Genomic DNA, 18,819 nt, shown 5'->3' with positions numbered 1-18,819 from the left:
GAAATGAGACACATATTTTGTTTTTTATTTTATTTTAATTCCCATATAATTAACCTACAGTGTTAAATTAGTTTCGGGTGTACAATATAGTGATTCAACAGTTCTATACTCAGTGCTTATCAGGATAAGTGTGCTCTTAATTCCCTTTACCTATTTCACCCATCTCCCACCCACTTCCCCTCTAGTAACCATCTGTTTGTTCTCTATAATTAAGAGTCTATTTTTTGGGTTGTCTCTTTTTTTCTTTTGTTCATTTGTTTTGTTTCTTAAATTCTATGTGAGTTAAATCATATGGTATTTGTCTTTCTCTGACCTATTTCACTTAGCATTATTAATCTTGATGTATCCATGTTGCAAATGACAGTTTTCATTGTTTTATATGGCTCAATAATATCCCATTGTGTGTGTGCATGTGTGTGTGTGTACATATACACACATATATATAACACATCTTCTTTATCCATTCATCTATCAGTGGGCTGCCCAAGAAACACCTGTTTTAATTGGCACCTTTTGGCCTCCAAAAGGTTACAAAATTCCAGAGTAGTTTCATTGAAAGAGTCATTACAAAAGGCTAATTAAAAAGAGAAAAGTTACTTAAAATGAGACTATAAGATGGACATAACTCCTACTATTCCCCTCTATCCTTTGAGTTCTTATCCTAATGCTCCTCTGTGTGATTTGTGTTTCTACTCTGCAGAGACTATGAAACAGTTACTTTTTAAAATAAGGCCACTCAGGGCTGTAGGTGATATCCCTCCTTCCTTGGTCCAAGTTAAAACTAAGGACCATAGTTAAAGAATTTCTTAAACCTAGGGAGGATCCACAAGAGGTATTACAATATGACTAATTATGACTAATGACTGAGCCCAGTCAAGAGAAATACAAATTTACATTGTCTTTTCCTTTCTTAAAAAAAAAAAAGTTATGTTTACACTTGATGGTCCAAAAAGTGTGTGATAGCATTATGTCTAATAAAAATGCACATACTTTATTGTGAAAAAATGCTAACTATCATCCAGGCTTTCAGTGAGCCATAATGCTTTTGCTGGTGGAGAGTCTTCCCTCAATGTAGATGGCTGCAGACTGATAAGGGTGGTGGCTGCGGAAGGTCAGGGTGGCTGTGGCAGTTTCCTACAATACAACAGTGAACTTGCCACATGGATTGACACTTCTTTTCACAAATCATTTCTCTGTAGCCTTCAGTACTGTTGGATAGTGTTTTACCCACAGTAAATCATCTTTCAATGTTGAAGTCAATCCTCTTTAACTCTACGCCACTGTGTATCAACTAAGTTTATATCATGTTCTAAATTCTTTGTTGTCATTTCAACAATATTCACCGTGTTTTTACCAGGACTATATTCCATCTGAAGAAACCACTTTTTTGGCTCATTCATAAGAAGCAACTCATCTCTTGAAGTTTGATCAGGAGATGGAAGCAATTCAGCCTCATCTTCGAGCTCCACTTCTAATTCTCATTCTCTTACTCTTTCCAACACATCTACAGTTACTTCCTTCAGTGAAGTCTTGAACACCTCAAAGTTCCAACCCATGAGGGCTGGAATGGACGTCCTCCAAACTCCTGTTCATGTTGACATTTTGACCTCTTCCCATGAATCACAAATGTTCTTCATAGCATCTAGAAGGGAATCCTTTCCAGAAGGTTCTCATTTACTTTGCCAGACCCATCAGAGGAATCACTGTCTAGGGCAGCTATTGCCTTATGAATTTCTTAAAGAATAAGACTTGAAAGTTGAAATTACTCTTTGATCCATGGACTGCAGAATGGATGCTGTTTTAGCAGGCTGCTGTCCATCTCCATCAGAGCTCTTGGGTGACCAGGTACAAGGTAATGAGCAGTCATCTTCTGAATCTTTTTTTCCCAGTAGTAGTTCTCAACAGTAGGCTTAAAACATTCAGTAAACCATGTTGCAAACAAACATGCTATCCTTTAGGCTTTGACATTCTGCTCATAGAGTACAGGTAGATTTATGGTAATTTTTAAAGGCCCTAGGATTTTCAAGAACTGTTAAGTGAGCATTGGCTTTAACTTAACGTCACCACTGCATTAGCAGTCAGCCTGTCCTTTGAAACTTTGAAGCCAGACATTAATTTCTCTTCTCTAGCCATGAAAGTCCTAGATGGCATCTTCTTGCAATATAGAGAAGACCATTTCCTCTAGTTGAAAATCTGTCCTTGACTGTGGCCACCTTCATGAATTATCTTAGATCTGCATAATATGCTGTGGCTCTTCCATCAGCACTTGCTGCTTACCTGGCACTTTTTTCTTATGGAGACAGCTTCTTTCCTTCAACCTCATGAACCATCCTCTCCTGGCTTCAAATTTGTCTTCTGCAGCCTCCCTACCTCTCTCAACTTTCATAGAATTGAAAAGAATTAGGGCCTTGCTCTGGATTAGGCTTTGGTTTAAGAGAATATTGTGGCTGGTTTGATCTTCCATTCAGACCATTAAAACTGCCTTTATATCAGCAATACGACAATTTCACTTTCTTTTCATTTATATCTTCACTGGAGTAACACTTTTCATTTCCTTCAAGTACTTTTCCTTTGCACTCACAACTTGACTATTTGGCTCAATGGACCTAGCTTTCAGCCTTTCATAGCTTTTGACATGACTTTCCCAGTAAGCTTAATGATTTTCTAGCTTTGAATTTAAAGTGAAAGCCATGTAACTCTTTGCCTCACTTGAACATTTAGAGGACATTGGAGGGATAATGGACCTAATTTTAATATCACTGGGTCTCAGGAAATAGGAAGGCCTGAGGAGCAGGAAAGAGAAGGGGAATACAATCAGAACCCATACAATATTTTCCAGTTAAGTTCACCATCTGATATGGGTACGATTCATGGTGCCCCAAAATAATCACAGTAGTAACACTAAGGATCACTGGCCACAGATCACCGTAACAAATATCATAATATAAAACAGCTTGAAATATTGCTAGAATTATCGAAATGTGACACTGAGACACGAAGTGAGCAAATGCTATTGAAAAATGAGGTCGATAGACTTGCTTGATGCAGGGCTGCCACAAACCTTCAATTGTTAAAAAAAAAAAAAAAAAAAAAAAAAACAATGTCTGCAAAGTGCAATGGAGAGAAGCACAATAAAACAAGGTCTACCTGTATATGCAACGGGTGGCATCTCAAGCCTGGGTGAAGAAGAAGGATGGTTTAAGAACTGGTGTGAGAACAGCTAGGTAAACTTCTGAAAAAAAATTAAGTCACATCCATACTTCACATCATGAACCAAGATAAATTTCAAATAGAGCAAAGATTTAGTGTTACCAACTTCAGCTAAAGAAACTGTAATAATCCATACTCCCATTGTTAGCCATCTTTGAGGAGATTTGATTCCCCACTACTTAATATTTTCAAACTGTCTAATATTTGCAAATATAATGGGTAAAAGCATAGAATCTTCTTGTTTTAAATTTGCATTTCCCTAAGGACTCCAGTTTAAACAGCTTCATGTATTTATTAATTACCTGGATTTCCTGTGCTGTGAAATTGCCTGTTCTAATCTTTTATCCACATATTCCTATTTGGTTGTTTGTCTTTTTCATATTGATTATTTTAGGATTTCTGGTTACTTCCTAGAAAACAATGTATTGTTTGCTTTATGTGAGGCAGTTATTTTCTTCTATATTAGGCCTTATCTTTTAATTTTATATGTGGCTTCTCATGTGCACCTGTTTATGATTTTGATGGAATCAAACTGTCATTCTTTTCCTTCATGATTTTTGCTTTTGTGTTTTATTTAAGAGGACTTCCTGACCAAAAGGTCATAAGGATATCCTACTGACTTTTCTTATGAAGAAGGAGAAAGAAAAAAAAGAGGAGAAAAAGGAGAGGAAGGATAGGAAGGAAAAAGGAAATACTTCATTTTTTAAAAATAGTGAATACACAGAAGTTCTGGAAAAAATAGAGAATTTTTTTATAATTTTAAAATGGGAAGTCTTTTCTATAAATGACTCAAAAACTAAGTCATAAAATTAAAATTGATCACTTTTTTAAACTTTTTAAGAAATGTCTACAGCAAAGCATACCTATCATAACCAAAACGAATGACAAACTGAGGACAAGTTTGTAATTTATATCATAGACCAAGCTCCGTAATACAAAGAGTGCCTAGAAAACAAGTAGAAAATATAATGACACAATAGGAAATTATCAAAATACATTGATAGTTGATAGGAAATAAAATACAAAGTACAATTTAGTGGTGCCTGGGTGGCTCAGTTGGTTAAGCGTCTGCCTTCAGCTCAGGTCATGATGTTGGGGTCCTGACATGGAGCTCTGTATCTGGTTCCCTGCTCCGTGGGGAGTCTACTTCTCCCTTTCCCTCTGTCTTCCACCCTGCTTGTGATCTCTCTCTCTTTCTCTCTATCAAATAAATAAATAAATGTTTTTTAAAACTACGATTTAATTGTACAATGTACAGTGTAATTGTACAATGAGACAAATACCAACTTAAAATAAGTTATGAGTGCAGTTTTCATCTAACAGATTAACAAATACTTGAAATTTTCTACTACATAGCCTATTGACAAGATAGTGGGGAAACAGGCACTGTCACTCATTGCTAGTGGAAATGTAAAGCAGCACAATGCCTATGGAAGGCAGTTTGGAAAAAAAAAAACTTTAATTATAAATACATTAAAAAATAATAATTATAAATATATATAATGTTTTGCTAAGCAGTTCCACCTCTGTGAATGTATCTTACACTTACTCATGTGAAAATAAACAATATTTTTCACTTCAACATTGTTGAAGGACTAGGATATTCTATCATGAACAGGGATTGGAGTAGAAAAATTGTACAACAACAATCTGTGCATCAATAAAAAGCAGTGAGGAAATTTTCTATACATAAACATCTGTAAAATGTGTTAATTGAACAAAGCAAGTTGAGAAAAAATGGATAGGAGGCAAACTTTTGTGTAAAGAATATGGAATTGTTTTTTTTATTGGCTTGTATTTGCTGAAAGTAACTCTGGAAAAATACAAAATTAATGATAGTGGTTCCCAGTGTGTGAATAGGGTGGGGAGGAAAATGGGAAAAGCAGAATGATGGGAGGCAGGTTTTGCAGACTACACATACTTACATGTTCGTGTTCTAATTTTTGAAAGATGATTTTATTACCTATTGAATGGGTGACATTTAAAAAATCAATTCACTTTAAAACAACCAAAATTAGTAATATTAATTTAGTTTTTAAAAATAGAAGCCAAACAGTAAAGACTATACCTTTGACTATCTTTCTACCTGTGTCAAGGTTTGAAAAGTTAGACTTTTTAGAAACGTGTTGGGGAAGTGATGCCCATGAAAAAAAGTTCTAGTAGGCTGCTATTTTTATGTGCCAAAACAAATGAATTTCCTGAGATATTTCAGGACAGATATTATAAATTTAAAAATATTTTTTTCTAAAGTAGACTATGAAGAGGTGAAGTAATTTATGGTAAGCTGAAGCAGTGAAAATATTCCATGCAGTGCAAAAATGTCAACTTCAGAATTATTCTGAATATCACATATAAAGAAAAAAAAAACCAAGTTTGCCATTAAATGATCAACTGACAACTCGAAGCAGAATATACTGAAATGTATAACATTTTATTATCATATCTATTTCTTGCAATTCAGAAAAACCATAAAGAATATCATCTAAATCTGTAATTTAATGCATAACACTGTAACACATTTCTAAAGTAAGTTTGAAAATGAGTCAGCCTTATGAGTCTGAGTGACATTTTGTCACTGATTTAAAGGAAAATGCTGTCTCTGTTAAGATCTTATAATACATATAATAAAGAAAAACACAGTATAAGTTTAGACAAATTTGAGAATTTTATCACCTTAACATCAGGGTGTTAATGCACATGGAAGCACAAATATTTGAACTATTCCTTTCATTATGTCAGATGACAAGAAAGGTGCCTGAAAATTGTCTTATTTGTTCAGGTAAATTAAATAACGTCAAATCTATGAGTGATGTGCTTATCATTATAGGATCTAGATGTTCAGAATATCATGGGCTAGAATAACATTTGTAATGGTGTGAAAATGAAATATTTCAACATTGATGTTTTCCTGAAAGGATTTGTTTTCATGGTTATATTTTTTCTGTTGGACTAGCTAGCTGGCTATGGGTCTTACCTAAAGAAAGAAAACCCTAAAAAAAAAAAAAAAAAAAGTCTCAATTAAGTACAGCATAGGTAAAGAAACAAAGGAGGGCATTAGAAATGGACAGATGGATGAGGAAAGATGTTACTCAGGCCTACCTTGTATTATTTAACTCATCTACAATTTTTAGGGCTGAATTTTGATTGTTCTCACAGAAGAGCATAGACAGTACACACAAATGAATGACCACAGGATGGGGCCAAAGGCGAGGACAGTTGAAACTCAGTGAATGACAGAACAAAAAGGATGGATGGATGGATGAAAGAAAGAAAGAAAGAAAGGAGGGAGGGAGGGAGGGAGGGAGGGAGGAAGGAAGGAAGGAAGGAAGGAAGGAAGGAAGGAAGAAAGAAAGAAAGAAAGAAAGAAAGAAAGAAAGAAAGAAAGAAAGAAGAAAAGAAAGGAAGAAAGAGACATTCTCAAGACATTTCCTTACAGATTTTATGGAAATAATTTGATTTAACCTTCACTGACTTTTCTTTAAATTTTGGCAGTTTTCTGTGTTAAGAAAACAAAACAAAACAACAGTGGTTAATTTTAAGAGGTGAGTGAGGAGGAAGAATCCCCGGTACTGGGGGGTCTCCATCAGCACAAGTCCTGCTCCATAAAGGTTCCTGACCTTGAAGGCGCTGTGGCTGCACCCAGGGCTTCAAGGGTAGCTGCTGCTTTCAATGGGAGAGAGAAGCAGGCTCGCCAGAGTGAGGGTAACGTTATAGCCACTAACTCTGCTGCCATACAGCCAGATTCCTTTTATTTGGCAAGAGAAACTAAAAATCTATATCATTCTTCTGATCCTTAGATATTAAAAAAAAAAAAAAAAAAACTTATAAACAGCCTTCAGGAAGCTAGTTGGCAACCTGTGTGCTTTAATAATGACAGCTAACCCTTACCACAAAACTCCCTCTGTGCCAGGGCTACGTACTTTACATAACCTCTTTTCATCCACCAAACAACCACTTAAGGTAAATCCTATTTTATCCCCATTTTTTAAGGTGAGTTAACTGAGGTGCAGACATGTCTGCCACTTGCACAAAGTCACACAGCTGGTAAATGGCAGAGGTAGACCTTGAACTTCAGAAGTTTGTTCCAGGCTGAAAATCAGACTCTCAAGCACCAACTATTCCTATAAGAAAATTTCCCCTTCAGAGAGCTGGTTATAAATATTTTGTTAATTGTAGCAGTGAATTCTCCACTATCCTGCCAGTATACCAATACATTTATATGTAATTTTTTTTTAAGTTTGAAAAAATTCATGAGCCACCATTTCTTTTTTTTAATTATTGTTATTCAAGTACAATTAATATCAGTATTATTTTAGTTTCAGGTATACAATATAGTGATTGAATAATCCTATGATTTACATCAGTGCCCATTAAGACTAGTGCACTCTTAATCCGCTTCACCTATATCACTCATCCCCCCCACCTCCCCTCTGACAACCACCAGTTTGTTCTCTATAGTTAAGAGTCTGTTTTTTGGTTTGTCTCTTTTTTTCCCTTGTTCATTTGTCTTGTTTCTTAACTTCCACATATGAGTGCGCTCATGTGGTATTTGTCCTTCTCTGACTGAATTATTTCACCACCATTTCTACAGGGCCCAATTTGGAAGAGGGGTATTTTGGGATACTTAAGGTTATTACTAACTGAATATTTTCTAAGGGTAACACATCATTTTGAAGAAAAAATATTTTATGTGTTTCAGCTACCATTTCCCCTTTTTTTAAAGATTTTATTTATTTATGAGAGACACACAGAGAGAGGCAGAGACATAGGCAGAGCGAGAAGCAGGCTCCCTCTGGGGGAGCCTGATGCAGGACACAATCCCAGGACCCCGGGATCATGAACTGAGCCCCAAGGCAGACCACTGGCTCAACCACTGAGCCACCCAGGTGCCCCCCATTTCCCATTTTTGATTATACAGGAAAAACTACTTTATAGTCGCATATGTACATATTTATATACATTTATCCATGATGACATATGATTTGTATATATAAAATACGACATAGTAGTGCTGTGAATATGTGGTGAGAAAGCAAGAATAAAAACAGGCAGCATAATTTGATACCTTTGATTTCAGGTTTTTTTCCAGGGTTATAGAGATAAAATTGATATATCACATTGTGTAAGTTTAAGACATACAATGTGATGATTTGATAAATGTATATATTGTGAAATGTTAACAACAATAAGGGTAGTTAAGACATCCTTTGCTTCAGGTAATCACCATTTTGTTATTGTTGTTGTGGGAGTGAGAACATTAAAGCTCTACTTTTATAGCAACTCTCAAGTATACAATATAGTATTGTTAACTATAGTCATCATGCTGTACATTAAATCCCTGGAACTTGCTCATGTTATAACCAAAAGCTTGTATGCTTTGACCAACATCTCCCTGTTTCCCACCCTTCGTCCTTTAACAACCACCATTCTACTGTCTGTTTCTAGGAGTTTGCTGTCTTAAAACTCTACATATAAGTGAGATCATACAGTATTTGTCTTCCTCTGACTGACTTCATGTAGCATAATGCCCTCAAGGTCCATCCATGTGGTCACAAATGGCAGGATTTCCTTCTTTTTTTATGGCTGAATAATATACCATTGTATATGTCTATATATACATCCATCTCATATTTTATCTTTTCATCTGTCAAGGGATACTTAAGTTGTTTTGATATCTTGCTATTGTGAACAAAGCTGCAATTAACATGGAAGTGGATATATCTCTTTGGGACAGTCATTTTCCTCAGATAAATACCCGTAAGTGGGATTGCTGGATCGTACGGTAGTTCTCTTTAATTTTTGAGGAACCTCCATACTGTTTTCCATAGTCACTGCACCAATTTACATGTAAATTGATAGAGACTCACTAGTGGCTTTTGCTTGCCCTTGAGTAGTACAGACTGTTTTCAGAGGGTTGGCTATTTACCCTCCAATGGTATAAGCCTGTCCCATCATAGCTATAGGCTTCACCCACGTGTCTTGAATTTGTATTCACAAATTGTAATATAATTGTAAAGAAGACACCTGAAAAGTCCTTCCTGATAGAATGATCCTTCAGAAGGTCTGAGTATTTTTAAAGAATCCTCTCTTGCAGAGTCCACCCTTGGTTGGGAAAGAAACATCTCAATTCAGTATACATAGGAAGGATGTCCTCCCTAACTTCTGTAGGAAGGCTATTCATTTTTCTCTATTAAAGCTCCATCTCTTCCTAATATTGACTATGCGCTCACAAATGTCGTTTCTAAATCCAGACTCCTGGCTCACCCCAGATCCCCTTGAATTTCTCCTTAGAGTAAGTGGGAATGATTCCCTGAGGTGCCACCATGAAGGATGTCAAACTCTTAATGTTTCTCACTAACATAAGGTAGTGGGGAGTATTATTAAACCCAAACACATACATATTGTAGCAAATCACACTCAGTTCTAGAATTTCCATTCCTTCCATGCACCTAAGCCAGTAGAAAGCTGGGCATTTTTATTGTCCTAAAACTTAAATGTTTGAGTCACCCCTGCTGCCACCTCCTCTGACCTGGCTGTTACCAATACTGAAGGGTAAGTAAGAAGTTTGAGGAAGTGATTAAAACTCAGTAGATTTTCAGACTTACAGTTGATCTTCTTCCAACTGAGCCAGGACTATGGAGATATAGCAAACTGCTTTGACAGGAAGCCAGGCTTAACTAGGTAGCACAGAGGTCTTAGATAAAACAAATAAACCAGAGCTTTGTGAGGTGACAAAAAGGAAATGAGCAAAGTCACACCCAAGCCCATCAACCAGGCAGTCCAGTGAGCAGGAAACAAAGCCATGAGACCAATGGCCCCCAATGGTGAGAATATACTGCACAGGTGATCAGAGCAGAGCTAGTTAGGTTCTGTCCTTTAAGCCACTTTGACATATTCTAATTGCCTAGAGCTATGCTCTAAGAAAACTAGGGAAGGGCCTTCCTACTTTTGAGCATAGTCTATGACTTGCTGAAGCTGTTTTTAAAAATAACATGATTCTGATCTTACAAAATATCTTCTGACATAGAGAAATCTGTAAGTTGCTGTTAACAGTACTATTATGTTAGAAGCAGAAAAATGAAAAACAACTTAAGATTTAGCATTCTGCTCAGAACCTTTGTCACCTACCAGAGATAAACCCAATCCTTTGGTAGTTGGTCACTTTTTTCTCTATTCTCAAAGTGCAGAAGGCTTATGTTGATAATAAGTACCACGATGGAATTCTGAACCAGAATGCCTCTTAAACAATTGTATCTAAACAATAAGGAAATTACATGTAATATAAACATTAAGGACATTATAATCTAAATATCGAGTAAAGCAAAGAAACGGTAATTTACCAAAAAAAAAGAAAAGAAAAGAAAAGTTACATTTCTGAGTTAATATTCTTGCCCTGTGCGTTTGAGAAAGATAGTTATACTTTTTAAAATAGAATTGAAGGTCTAGGTAATATTTCATGAAGGACACAGGAAGATCTTATTGGAGCATAAGCAAAAAAGAGTAGCCAAGGCATCCTCAATCCTTAGCAACAATTTAGTCAAAGAAGAGAGATAGGAACGAATATATGTGGAGAGATGATGAATGAGAGAGTCTATGTGGAGAGATGAGAATGAAATCAGTGTGGGCAAAGTGTAGGCATATATTAGGGAACAATGGAAAATCAATAGAGGTCACATAGTTCCAGACTTGGCTATATGGCTAAAGAACCTGAAATTGATAGGTCAAGAGGACATTATAGTTTCTGTAATGGACAGGGCGTTGGGGTGGAAGGAGTGGGTGATACAGTGGAAGGGGGTGTCTTACAAAGCTGTGCAGGTTGGGTTTGGAAAAAGATGAGTTTATGCATATGAGACAAGGCTAAATACATAATTCAAGACTGGTGTCATAAAGATCTGATGATAACAGGATACTTGAAAAGAAAGGATGAATTTGAGAAACATTAAGAGGAAACCCACATTCCTGAGAGACTGGATATAGAAGACGACAAACATACCCAATATGACTCCACCATCCTTTATAAATAGAAAGCCTATAACATATTCTTGGAAAGCTACTGAGAGGAATGGAGAGGCTGAGAAAACGGGGCCCTGCATGGAGGGGGGGGGGGCGCACTTTGATTTATTTTTCATATTTACTACATAATTTAAAGCAGAAACTATTGGCACTTAACACTGATCTTAGCCTTAAAGAAACGTAGTCCTGAGAAGCTTTCACTGTTATTGCAAAAATGCAATGCAGACCATCGTATGAGATAAAACTAGATGTGAACAGGGTGATAATGAATAAGTGATATTTTTATCACTGATAGAATTGAAAATAAAGGAATATCACAGGAAGTGGGGGCAGTGGATTAAAATGTCACAACTGGAAAGCAGGATGCTGAATCTTGAGTTATGCATTGAGAGATTAGAGATAGAGGAGGAGGAACTGAGTTGGAGCCAGCCTTAGCAGGAATCTGCTGACCCGCGGGAATGCGGGCCTGCGGCTGGGGACTCTACAGAAGTAAAAGTGATATTAAGTGACAAGAACAAGCGGCTGCCTTAGAGGGAGGTTTGCAACATGAGGCAACCTGAAAGTAATATTTCTCCTGCTTTCTAACACAAACCCTATCTCGTACTCGTGATGAATCTGCTCTAATCCTATTCTCTGTGGGGATGGAAACCTGTCAGCCCTCTCTGTTCCACTAAACATACACACACACACACACACACACACACACACACACACACAAATAAACGTAATAAATACCTCTCCTTGAAAAATGTCCCTTGTTTGAGTTGCTATGGAAATTTTTACACTTGGGACAATTTTTAAATAAACTATAAGTGGCTAAAATTCTGCTTTTTAATCTATAGGGTTCACTTGGCTCTGGGGAGGATGGAGGGTGGTAGAGAACAAAGTAATAAAAAAAAAAAATCAAGCTGTTGTACAAACCAGCACAGAAATAAGATTATTGTGAGAAAGTCAAGGGACTGAACACATGCTTCATCAGTGATGAAGTTGACAACAGCTACTAACCACGCACTTCCTACCAGAATACAAAGACTAATCTATTAGGGTGTCTGACAACATTTAGGTTAGAAAGTGGCTGAGTTCAAGTCTTAGCTTCTGCATTTATGACTTCAAAGACAAGAAAGTTATTTAGTTCCCCTATGTTCCAGTTGTCTCACCTGTGAAATGGTGGTAATACTATCATCTACCTCATCCAGTTGCTGTTAGGATTAAGATACTAAATGTAAGTATATAGCATACTGACTGTCCAATAGCAAGAGCTTATTAGGTGTCATATAATTACTATTGGGAGAATTTCTTCCTACTTACTTAAGAAAAGACACTTGCAAATACCCTAGTTCCCATTTAGCAATATTTCTGAAATGGAAATGATGTGTGTGGTAATGAGCCTTTTGGTTCTTTTGAATGACCTTGGAGAAACAACTGTCAATCATTGACATTTTTAGATTCTTTCCATCCATAATTTAAGAAAGATCAGCGACATTTATCAGTGTCCTCTTGCACCACCTTACCACTGTGCTATTATTTGTATGGGAAATTATCACCCACTAACATTTGTGAAAGCCCTTTGAGTTGTTTCCAACAAAATAGTCAATCGAAGGAAAACGAATGCAAGGAATTTTCAGTGTATACTGAATAGTAAGTTGTAGGAACAAGAAAGTGTGGAAATGCGTGCACTGTGTTATATTTCCCTATTCATTCCTGTCACTCATATTACCTAAGAATTCTCTCAAACTTAATCACAAAATATATCCTGACCTTTAACAACTAGCAGGCTGAAATGTTAACCTTCAACATTTTGCAAAATTCTTCTTTAAACACTTCCTCTGGAAAACACACAGCTCAAAGTGCTAAAATTGTCTGCTATAATAACCACAGCAGGATTGTCACAAACCCACTTTTAAAAACCAAATAAAGCCTTCCGTGGGGGCGATTCGCCACTTCCCCTTTTTAACATGCAGGAACTAATTTAGCCGAGAAGATAAAAGCAAGAACTGCCTACAGATGTACAAGGAAACTAGATCCTATAACATAAAACACCTCAGCAGCTCAGTGGTCTGGACATTTTCTGTAAAAAGAACCTTCTCAGAGTGAAAATGTCCCAAATGGAAAGGAAGGAGTCAGAGATCTGTATAAATTTGTATTGCAGGAGACAGAAAAAGGAAGAAAATGCACACCAAATTAGTTCCAATTGTAACTATTTATGTGTTTTCCAATTAGGTAATTAGACACTTTTTTCAATTTAATTATCCACTTATTTTCAATATAATGCTAATTTAATTTAAAACTAAGATGAAAGACCTAAACTAACTGTGGTAATCATTTCATAGTATCTACTTATATCAAAGCATTGTGTTACCTGAAACGAACACACAGTAATATGCCAATCATATCTCAGTAAAACTGGGGGGAAAATTATGCTAGAAGAATAAGGTGAAAAGTACTTTCAAACCAACAAAATCAGAGGAGGAAAGAACCTAAAGTTCTGTCAGACGACCAAGCTCTTGCTTTTCTTTCACAGAAAGACTTTGTGAAATACCATCTCTTCTAAGACTCTTCCCTCTTCCAGAAAGACCATCCCACGAGGTCTAAATATGCACACAGGATGCACTTAATTCATTTGTTCAATTTTCTGGTTCTCTACATGGTCAGACACCTGTGGGGTATGCTGTGTGAACTCAGGTAGATTATAAACTGCAAGAATATCAGCCACAAACCTCATTTTCTCAATGTATACATTTTCTAGCTGTCGTCACCTAATAAATGTTCTCTTATTTTTAATGTAACGACAAGACTGGAGGAAATACAAACACACAAAGTACAGATTCTGGCCATCCTTCCCTGGTTGTTACTGAGAAGTTTTATTAGATGATTTGTCAATAAGAGTATGTCACATTAGTGTTTCTACCAAATTTTCCTTTAAAAAATATGTGAGAGACAAACACAGTAAATTCTACTATTTAAAAGGAAAAAAACATAGTAAAAATGTGCTATTAGTGAAACTCACATATTCAGAGGCAGTTTAGCAACATTTTTTTTTTACTCCATTATTGTCACAAATTATTTCCTCAGGGTAAAACTTAAATACCAAGTGAGGAGAAAGTGTGCATGCAGGATTTGATCACATGAGCACACACGGTTGCTAGGCACAATTTGAAGTAAATGATGTATCTTTTCAGCGTCATTCCCTTCCAGAAATCTGTTTTGTACCCAGGACCTCTAGGCTACCTCTTGACTTCTTAGGATACCTCGGTGTCACATGCCATCAGGTTTTCCTTCCACCTCCTTCGTAAAATTTGTCGGCACTGGTTTGTTTGCTATTTATATATTTTATTTCTTAAGTCCTCACTCTCTAGAAATACATTTGCCTTTTAATAGGTACTTTAGAGGATAACTTCTCAACCCAAGGGGTTTTTTGAAATCTTTCAACCATGTCAGCTTTCTATTTTTCAGATATATCTATTTGCCTCAAGGTCTATGACTTCTCTAGATATTTTTTAAACAAGCTAAAAATTCGATAAGCTGCAGCAGCAACAATCAAGTGGTGGTATTACGTGGCTAAACAGTAAATTTCAACTCTCCTGTACACTACCTCCACTTTTCAAGGCATGACAAAATCAAACTGTTTTATTTGGTCTTCCAAATATACTGTGACTGGAGCAGTCTCTGTCAATACCAATGTCAGTTGGAAAAATTAAGTAACTCTTCACTTCCCTTGAACCTCTGCCCTGTTTCATGGTTAGAGGGAGGTTTGCAGAAAAGTAAGCAACACACAACCTGCCATTGCAGTGTAATGTAGTTCCTTTCTTACTCTGTTAGGCTTTAAGCAAGAAAAGTCAATTTTTATTCTGCCTAGAAATAGCCTTAAGGATTTTTTTAATGGCCATAAATGCTTCCCCTCCCACATCCAAAGCTTTGCCACCTAACTTTGTAGATCCTCTTATCAGTGGGTGAAATGCAGTTCTCTATCCCTTAAATCTAGAATGGTCCTGTAACCTGCACCTGGCTCTGTGGTACCTTAGCAAATGTGACACAAGTAGAGGATTGAAAGTGCTCGGCACTTAGGGACTTGCCTTCTTGTTGCTGTGGGAACCCTTCTGCTTACATGTGAATAAGCCCTCCTAAGTCTGTTGAATAATATGAGCAAGTGTGCTGCATGATGTGAACAGGTGTGTAGGTAAGCATGTGTGTGAATAACATAAGCAGGTGTGTGGATGATGGGAGCAAGTGTACCGCATGATGTAAGCAGGTTGCATGTATGATCTGGGCAGGCACGTGGATGTTGTGAGCAGATGTACTGAGTGGTGTGAGTAGATGTTCTAGATGATGAGAGATGTGGAGCCCAGGCAGTCCTGTCATCCCAGCTAACAATCAGCCAGCCATCTGACATGTGAATGAGGCCATTGTGACCTGAGCCCCAGTTGAGTTACCAGCCAACAGCAGATACAAGAGTAAGACAAAATGATCTACAATCAGGAGCAAAGTGATCATATGACCCCAGCCCAAATCAACAACGCAGAGAATAATAAGCTAAATAAACAGCTGCTTTTATAAGCCTTTAAGTTTTGCTATGGTTGATAACTCAATAAATAGATACACTGACTCTGTGGGAAAGGAAATTAAATTTGTTTATTAAGGAAACATATCATCTCTCAGTGTTTATTTGGATTTCGCTGTTCCTGAAAATTAATATTTGTCTTTGGGAGAAGTTCATTTGTTTGCCTTTAACATGTTATATTTTAATAAATGTGTCTGCCATTCACATTGGGTCAATTGCCCAAAGAGTAAAATAAAAAAAAAAACAGAGACAACAATAGGGCTTAGGTTTCAACTGTTTTGGATCATCCTAAAGACTCTAGAAGCTTTTCTGCAGATGAAGACCTCAGACTGAACAAATGCCCAGAGAAGGAGCTGGATTTAGAGTATTAGCGTATTTCTACAAATGGGATGACAATTAATGAGAGAGGCGGTTGGGATTATCACAGATAACTAAAGAAGATGCTAGAGAGTAGGCAAGAATCTCAGGGAAGTAGGATCTACTAGAAGTTGGGAAACTCTCATGAGATCATCTAGGGAGTAGCCTGACTTAAGTACCTTCTCTCTGGTACTCTGAGGGAAAATCCTATTTATCAAGTTTTAAATATTTCCCATCCTACTTTATAATTCTGTTCTTAAATGGCTTCATACGTGCAATGGAATAAAAGTTGCAGATTTTCCCAGCCTGAGTGGTAACCTGAGAAGGCTTCTAGAAGCAGCTGGGAAGACATGTATGATCCTACAGAGGACTTAAGAGAGCCTGCTAGACTGAATGTCTTCCCCTCCCCTCCTCTACCACACAGCAGAGGAAGTTGGCTTTTGAAAGAAGGCAGGCAAATATCTGGGTTTCAATACCAGATAAAGGTGCCTGAGGTCCAGAATTATTCAGAAAATGCTAGATAAACAAAATCTCTTTTAAGCAGGTTCCAAATGTATATCTTTTACCTTTTTCACCTGAAATAATCCATTTGAAATGATTCTTGGTTGCAAGATGGAGAAATTAATGGGAATGAAATACCAAACCAGTATGCAGCTAATTTCATCCTTTTTTTTTTTGGAACTACCTTAAATAATGGCTCCCTCTTCTTCTCAAGCACTATTTTTTGTACTATAGTTATTTCTAAACACACATTATACCTTCTGGAGTACTGCAAGTGATTCAAGAGAGTCATGTGCTAGTCATTAATGAATATCACCACCCCCGCACTGAGAACTTTGTTATTTTAAATAGTTGGTCAATATTCTTTTGATTTAGTTTAATGAATAGATGAGTAAATTCCTGAATATTTACACAATCAGCAAATACCTGAATGACTTAATTAAATTAATGAATAAAACTATTTTACTTCAAAAGTAAATAGTGAATATAGCCCTGAATATGGTGGATAAAACCTGGAAAAATGAGGTAATTGGTGGCTTGTTAAAACAGGTCTCAAACAATACCCTCCATCAGGCACCATTATTACTTCAGAAAAGAATCACACAGACATCTTGTTTAATAGCTTATTGGCTTATAAACTTATTCACTTTAGCAAAGAAAGAAATCCACTTTTAAAAATAATACTTTTTAAATATCCCTCTGTGTTGAAGACTTTCGTGTGTATTTAATTTTCTATACCAAAAGTAATACTTCCAAGACAAAGTAGAAGTAGGGGTCACTATATTGGAAAACAAAGACAATTCTAAGCTATTTTAGAAGGCTAATAAGAAATAGTTTCCACATAGGTGTCTTGATAGGGACATTTACTTGATAGGGAATGTGCTACTTTGATTCTCACCTTTCCTCCTCCTTGGACATTCTTGCTCTATCCTTCTTTATGCTTTGGGAAAAATCCAAGCATATCACAAGATTATTAAGAATAGTTATGAAAATTCACACCTCTGAACAAAACAGGGAGAGAATCTTTTATCGTTTCAATAAATAAGAATCTGAATTAAGTCATTTCAAATTATATACATAACAGTCATTTCAAGTTCTCTAGAATGATAGCATAAGCTAAATTATCTCTTTCAAACAACCCATAAGCAAGATATAGGAATTGGTTGGTGCTTATGCATTTCCTTGTCTCTAAAATTACAACCTCCAGACCTTCTGATTTTGTCCCAGTATGATAAATTCAAAGACCTCATCTCCTGCCTTTGGCATTAATTTGAAAAATGACTGAGACACCTTCTCAAATGTATGGACCTTTCTGAAATGGCACAAGGCAGATTTAAATGGGTACAATTTCAAAGCTGAGCAAAAAAGATTAAATGTTCATACTGCAGATTGAACATCTAAAGAGATTTTAGGTTAAGTCCCCTTTGAAAATTCTGCCCTTGAGAGACAGTTCACTTTTCATCACACATTTAGATTTTCATTCCATTTTTGCTACTTTCATAGAGCATTCTGAAAGTATTTCTCCTCTTGTGGTTGCACTTTAACACTAGATCTAATAGCAGAAAGCACTTTCCCCTCCCTTATCTTAAACATGAGCACAATTTGAATAAATTAACTTTATTTCTCTCCTGTTGTGGAAGTTCAATCCAAATATCTATAAACAGATTTCCAACTTATCTCTCCCATGTTTGGGTTTGAATAGTTCATCCTTCATAAATACGGATTTGAAAATCATTCCCAGAAATCCTTTAAAGAAACCTATTACATTTCATTCTGAATGACTGCAATTTGTGGAAACAGCAAGCAATAAAACTACACATATTTGCATATACACTGAAGAATTATATAATCTGAAAATTCTCTTTTACTAGCAATTTAGTGACACATTATACCACATTGCTCCTGCTGGAACTACAAAATGTAGCCTTTCATAAAATGCTAATTTTTCTGAAATAATGTTTTTAGGGAATATAACTTTTGAATTTTGGATAACACTAGTCATAGTCTAGAACCTAGCCCTTTGCTATGTAACTAAAGACACAATTCCTCAAAAAAGAGTCTTTAATGAAATTAGCTCAAGTTGCAACAAAGGAGAGGAAAGGAAAGGAAAGAAAAAAGGGGGAAGGAAGGAAGGATGATAAGAAAATTAAAGAGCAGGAAAAGAGGGAAATAAGGAACTC

General features: G+C 36.4%; 1 long non-coding RNA gene across 26 annotated transcripts in view; it reads right to left on the bottom strand.

Moving 5' to 3' along the window:
- LOC144294167 (uncharacterized) overlaps positions 1-18,819 on the bottom strand; it is a 256,798-nt gene that overhangs the window by 161,073 nt on the left and 76,906 nt on the right. For 22 of the 26 annotated variants that reach the window (XR_013361582.1, XR_013361660.1, XR_013361640.1 and 19 more), the window contains exon 1: positions 9,816-9,921. The exons of 2 other annotated variants lie outside the window; for them this stretch is intronic. This is a non-coding gene — a long non-coding RNA (uncharacterized LOC144294167). Of the gene's footprint in view, positions 1-9,815; positions 9,922-18,819 lie in introns of those variants that run through there. 2 more of the 26 variants (XR_013361651.1, XR_013361646.1) reach the window with 2 other exon arrangements.

Source organism: Canis aureus, chromosome 2 (genome assembly GCF_053574225.1).
Source record: "Canis aureus isolate CA01 chromosome 2, VMU_Caureus_v.1.0, whole genome shotgun sequence".
Classification (NCBI taxonomy): Eukaryota; Metazoa; Chordata; class Mammalia; order Carnivora; family Canidae; genus Canis; species Canis aureus.
The sequence above is the reverse complement of the archived record's forward strand: the minus strand, read 5'-3'. Positions and strand labels throughout refer to the sequence as shown.